Source organism: Carcharodon carcharias, chromosome 2, assembly GCF_017639515.1.
Source record: "Carcharodon carcharias isolate sCarCar2 chromosome 2, sCarCar2.pri, whole genome shotgun sequence".
Classification (NCBI taxonomy): Eukaryota; Metazoa; Chordata; class Chondrichthyes; order Lamniformes; family Lamnidae; genus Carcharodon; species Carcharodon carcharias.
Window position 1 is genome coordinate 159,684,907 of NC_054468.1, and position 6,566 is coordinate 159,691,472.

The 6,566-nt window shown below is 41.7% G+C and overlaps 1 non-coding gene across 1 annotated transcript; it reads left to right on the top strand.

The window, feature by feature from the left end:
- The first annotated feature begins 515 nt into the window (after positions 1-515).
- On the top strand, positions 516-651 carry LOC121275588. The gene has a single exon (XR_005942527.1). It is a non-coding gene; the product is annotated as a U4 spliceosomal RNA (small nuclear RNA).
- Positions 652-6,566: the final 5,915 nt, after the last annotated feature.

Genomic DNA, 6,566 nt, shown 5'->3' on the forward strand with positions numbered 1-6,566 from the left:
GTGGTTTCTGGCACATGATCTGCTTGTTATGATTCTGAGGGTATGACTATGTCAGGCTGTTGCTAGACTAGTTTGTGAGACAGCTCTCCAAATTTTAGTACAAGACCACAGTTGTTAGTAAAGAGGATTTTGCTAGATGGACAGGGCTAGGTTTGCTGTTGTCATTTCTGGTACCTGTAGTCCATCCAGTTTCATTCATTCTTATTGACTTTTTAGTGGTTTGATACAACTGAGTGGCTTGTTTGGCCATTTCAGAGGGCAACCGATTGTTGTGGGTCTGGAGTCACATATCGGCTAGACCAGGTGAGGACAGCAGGTTTCCTTTCCTAAAGGACATTAGTGAACCAGATGGGTTTTTATGACAATCAGCAATGGTTTTAAGGTTATCATTAGACTTTTAGTTCTAGATTTTTTATTGAATTCAAATTACATCATTTGCTGTGGTGGGATTCGAACCCAGGTCCCCAGAGCATTACTCTGGGTTTCTGAGTTACCAGTCCAGTGACGATACCACCGCCTTTGCACAGTGGCAGTATCGTAGCCAAAGAGGTTTAACCGAGGCGCGGTTGTTGCTTATTGAAAAGCTATCCCAATTAATTTATCTAATTTACTTTATAAGTAAATTAAATGAAATGCTTACTTGACACAAAGATTGGCCGGATGGTTAACAGTGAGATTGAGTGTCTTGGGATCCAGGAAGATATAGACAGGATGGTCAAATGGGCAGATAAGTGGCAGATGGAATTTAACCCTGAAAAGTGTGAGGTGATACACTTTGGAAGGAGTATTTTGACAAGGAAGTATTCAATGAATGGCATGACACTAGGAAATTCTGAGGAACAAAGGGACCTTGGCGTGTGTGTCCATAGATCTCTGAAGGCGGAAGGGCATGTTAGTGGTGAAAAAGGCATATGGGACTCTTGCCTTTATCAATCCAGGCATGTTTACAAAAGTAGGAAGGTCATGTTGGAGTTGTATAGAACCTTGGTGAGGCCACAGCTGGAGTACTGTGTGCATTTCTGGTCACCACATTATAGGAAGGATGTGATTGCACTGGAGGGGGTGCAGAGGCGATTCACCTAGATGTTGCCTGGGATGAAACATTTAAATTATGACGAGAGGTTGGATAGACTTGGGTTGTTTTTGTTGGAGCAGAGAAGACTGAGGGGCAACCTGATCGAGGTGTATAAGATTATGAGGGGCATGGACATGGTGGATAGGGAGTAGCTGTTCCCCTTAGTTGAAGGGTCAGTCATGAGGGGACACAAGTTCAAGGTGAGAGGCAGGAGGTTTAGGGGGGATGTGAGGAAAAACTTTTTTACTCAGAAGGTGGTGACTGTCTGGAATGCACTGCCTGGGAGGGTGGTGGAGGTGGGTTGCCTCACATCCTTTGAAAAGTACCTGGATGAGCACTTGGCATGTCATAACATTCAAGGTTATGGGCCAAGTGCTGGTAAATGGGATTAGGTAGGTAGGTCAAGTGCTTCTCACGTGTCGGTACAGACCTGATGGGCCGAAGGGCCTCTTCTGCACCGTGTGATTCTGTGACCCCAGTAACCTCTTTGTACAGTGACATCACCATGCAATTTACTCTTTCCCATGCCTTTTGCAGACTCACAGAGAGATAGAGGGAGAGACCACTATTCCGCTCCCAGCCTCGGTCTTCATTCCCCACCTTGCACTTTATTATACATCCTAGGCTGCTGAGTCAGAGAATTCCAAAATTGCACAACCTTCAGAGAAAAAAATTCTCCTCATCTCTGTCCTCAAAGGGCAACCCCCCTAATTTTAAAACAGTGTTTCTAGTTCTGGACTCACCCACATGGAGAAAAAATCCTTTCCACATCCACCTTGTCAATACTGTTCAGAATCTTACATACTTCAATCAAGTCACCCTCACTCTTCTAATCTCCAATGGAAACCCAGTCTGCCTAACCTATCCTCATTAGACAACCCACTCATTTCAGGCATCAATCTTGTAAAAGCAAAATACAGCAGATGCTAGAAGCCTGGAAAAAAAGCAGAAAATGCTGGAAAAGCTCTGAAGAAGAGTCATACGGACCTGAAACATAAACTCTGTTTCTCTCTCCACAGATGCTGCCAGACCTGCTGAGTTTTTCCAGCATTTTCTGTTTTATATCAATCTAGTAAAGCTCCTCCGAAACATCTTCAATGCATTTACAGCCTTCCTTAAATAGGGAGAGCAAAACTGCACACAATATTCGTGATGTGGTCCCACCAATGCCCTGTATAACTGAATCATAATGTCCTTACTTTTATGTTCAATTCCTCTTGTAATAAAGGATAGCATTCCGTTAGCCTTCTCAATTACTTGCTGTATCTGCATACTAACTTTTTGAGACTCATGCACTAGAACACCTAAATCCCTCTGCACCTCGGAATTTTGCAGCCGTTCTCCACTGAAGTAATACTTTGCTTTTTTAATCTTCCTGCCAAAGTGAACAACTTCACATTTTCCCACATTATAATCTGTCTGACAGATTTTTGCCCACTCACTCAACCTATCTATATCCATCTGCAACCTTCTTATGTCCTCTTCACAACTTACTTTCCTACCCATCTGTGTATCATCTGCAAATTTAGCTTCCATGCCTTCACTCTCATCATCTAAATCATTGATGCATTTTTTTTTCATTTATGGGATGTGGGCTTCACTGGCTGGGCCAGCATTTATTGCCCATCCCTCGTTGCCTTTGAGAAGGTGGTGGTGAGATGCCTTCTTGAACCACTGCAGTCCATGTGGTGTAGATACAGCCACTTTGCTGTTAGGAAGGGAGTTCCAAGATTTTGACCCAGCGACAGTGAAGGAACAGTGATATATTTCCAAGTCAGGATGATGAGTTACTTGGAGGCGAACCTCCAGATGGTGATGTTCCCATCTATCTGCTGCCCTTGTCCTTCTAGGTGGTAGTGGCCATGGGTTTGGAAGGTGCTGTCTAAGGAGCCTTGGTGAATTGTAAAATGTTGGGGCCGCAGCACAGAACTCTGAGGGACTCCACTTGTCATCTTGCCAATCAGAAAAAGACCTATTTATGCAAACTCTCTGTTCTCTGCCAGCCACCCAAACTTCTGTCCATGCCATTATGTGACCTACGAAATAACCTTTGATGTGGGACCTTATCAAATGCCTTCTGGAAATCCAAGTACAGAACATCTACAGGCTCTCCTTTATCCACAGCACATGTCACTCCTTCAAAGAACTCCAATAAATTGGTTAAACATGATCTCCCTTTCACAAAATCATGCTGATTCTCTCTGATTACCTAGATTTTCTCTAAGTGCCCAGTTATAATCTCCTTTATGATTGATTCTAACACCTTCCCCATGACAGACATCAAGCTAACTGGCCTATAGTTTCCTGTTTTATACCTTCCTCCCTTCTTGAATAGAGAGGTTATATTTACTACTTTCCAGTCTGATGGAACTTTTCCAGTATCTAGTGAATTTTGGAAAATTAACATCTACGCATCTATTATCTCATTAGCCATCTCTTTTAAGACTCTAGAATGAAGTGCATCAGGACCCTGGGACTTGTCAGCCCGCAGCTCCATCAGTTTGCTCAGTGCCACTTTCCAAGTGATTGTAATTTCACCAAGCAGCCCTCTCCCTTCCACCTCCTGACGTACAGCTACTGTTGGAATGTTTTTTTGCATCCTTTACAGCAGGGGTGGGGAACCTTTTTCTCATCAAGGGCCACTCACGCATTGACAAAAGCAGTCGTGGGCCACACACATATAAACCAACTTCATTTCTGTATTCTCTCTTAAAAAATAAATTTTGAACTCACCCACAGCATTAATATGATGACTAAGTCTGCTTTTCCTTAATAAGCCTTGTTATGTCTGCTGGCAATGATGATGCCGCTACTGGCTGCTGGTTTTCAAAATTCACATCTGTTAATCTGGCACGCTGATGGTTCTTTGTGAGAGAAGTTTAGAAATAAACTGCTCACAGTAGTATGTAGTTCCAAACAGAAATGCAATTTCCAGCGTGTCTCCTCAAGTTTGGAAATTCATTGGCACCTACACAGAGTCTGTAGAATTCCAGCAGGTTATTGTATTTAGCCTTAAGTTCAATATCGATTTACAGTTCTATAACTTGGTGTTGAAGGTCTTCAGTCACATCAACTGCTTCAATATTGGGCAATATGGCAAAAATGTTTAATTCCAGTTCCTTCTTTTTTAGGTCTTGAGTTCACACACAAAAGTTCTGAAGTAAATTTTCACACTTTTTGGGGCACTCCATTGTTGCAGCAGGTTTTTGTTTTTGAAGGGTAGGAAAATGCACCCTTTACCAGTTGCATTTGCCACAGTTTTAATTTGGCTTCAAATGATTTCACATTTGAAAGAAGAGAAGTAAGAAGCTGGTTAGGCCCTTGCAATTTGACATTGAGCTCAGACAGATACTTTGTAATGTCGACCATGAAAGCCAAGTCACACAGCCACTTGTTGTCCCTCAGCTTGGCCACAGGTTTTTCCTTTGTCTCCATGAAAATTTCACATCGTCCCTCAGTTTGTAAAACTGCATCAACACTTCACAACAGTAAACTAAATCGCTGTAGTCTGATTCAAGGTATTTCAGTAGATCCTTAAACTGGTGGCTGTTTAACCCTCTACCTTTAATTAAGTTAATGTTCGATAATACTGTTGACATTATGTTGCTCAGTTGCATGGACTGTGTACACAGATTCTCCTCATGAATGATACAGTGACATACAATCAACTTACTTGGATCAAGGTTGAAGAGATTCATGTCTTTCTTCATTACAGCAACTTATCTCTTTTGAGATCCAACCACAACTGGGAGTGCCATCAGAAGTAAGGTCACTTAATTTTTCAAATGATAACTGAAGACCGTGCAGTGCCAATGTAACCTTCTCAAACATATCTTCACCTATGGTGGTGTCATGCATTGCTACTAAAGCAAACAAGTCCTCTCGAATCTTCAAAATCTGCTGTGACTCCACACAGAAAATCACCAGTTGGCATGTATTTGTTCTGCCTGCTGTCTCATCAATAGCCAGACAGTAAAACTCAAAATCAACTGCAGAATCTTTCAGAGACTTTTCAATGTCTTGAACCATATCATTAATTTGATTTGGTACAGTCCGGCAACATAAGGTCACACACTCAAATAATTTGACTTTCTCTGGAGCCAGTCAAGATGCGGTTGCAACAATGCACTCCTTGACAAACTCTCCTTTTGAATGAGACCTAAGCTTTTTGTGATAGGTTGATTCACCACATAACTGGCTGGTAGGAATGTCCAGGCACATGGGCTTGCCTTTCACCTCCACTAAAGAAGAATTGTTTGTCCATTTTTCATTAAAGACACGACACTCTGCATCCATTTCTCTTCTTTTTTCAGTAGCCATTTTTTTTTTAAAAATTCTGAGAACACCACGTGCAACAAAATCTCAAGCACGTGTATTGTGTGGATTTCAGACAAAATGTCAGGACAAAATAGCTGGAAGGAAGCAATGAGACATTTAAGAAGCTCCACGTGTAGTAAGGATTGCTCAATACTCCTGGCAGACGAGGCTCCCCAAGGGATTTACACAAATCTCGATTCTGTCGACTTTTGCACTAGCAATATCTCCGACCAATATCTCCTGATCGTGCTGTTCAAAATAGGTGCAGCCAGAAAATGAATTCAGTCCCCACAAGGCTGAGCTTTATTGTGTCTGGTGAGTGAGAACTGCTTCTAAAACGGTGTGAATGGTGTGCGCGGAATGGAGAAAGTACTCACTGACTGGGGCTTGTCACTGTGTTCCTTCAATCTGCTCAGAGGCTGGAGCTCAAGCAGCCTCTGCCTATTCGGACTTTTGCATTCTGGTCCTTCTTGGTTTCCAAGATTCTAAGTGGCTGAATAAAACAAAAATACTGTATAAATTCAAATTAGATAACACTAAATCATCCAAAAAGGCCCAGGGTAGCACAGCTTCTGTGTCTCAATCACAGCACTCCTGAAATTCAGCTCTACTTTTTGCTTATTTTCCTTTCCCATTCTCATTCTCTAGAGGACCAACATTCACTTTATTTACTCTTTTCTTCTTTAAAGGCCTGTAGAAATTCTTGCTATCCATTTGTACATTTCTAGCTAGCTTCATCTCATACTAATTTCTTTCTCCTGATTAACCTTTCAGTAATTCTCTACCATTCTTTATATTCTACCTAATCATCTGACCTGCCTCTCATCTTTGCGCTGTTATATGCTTTTTCATTAAGTTTGGTGCTTTCTATAATTTCTTTAGTTAACCACAGGTAGAAATTTTCTTTATAGTAGGAATATACTTTTTCTGAGTATTCTGAAATATCCTCTTAAATGTCAGCCACTGCTTCTCCCTTAATCTATCGCCTAGCCTCGTATCCCAGCTCACTCCAGCTAGCTCAGCTTTCATGCACACATAGTTGCCCTTATTTAATTTTAAGATACTAGTTGTAGACCCACTTTCAAACAGGATGTAAAATTCAATCATATTGTGGTAGCTGCTACCTGGGGGTGCCTTCACTCTGAGGTCATGAATTAATCCTGTCACATTACAC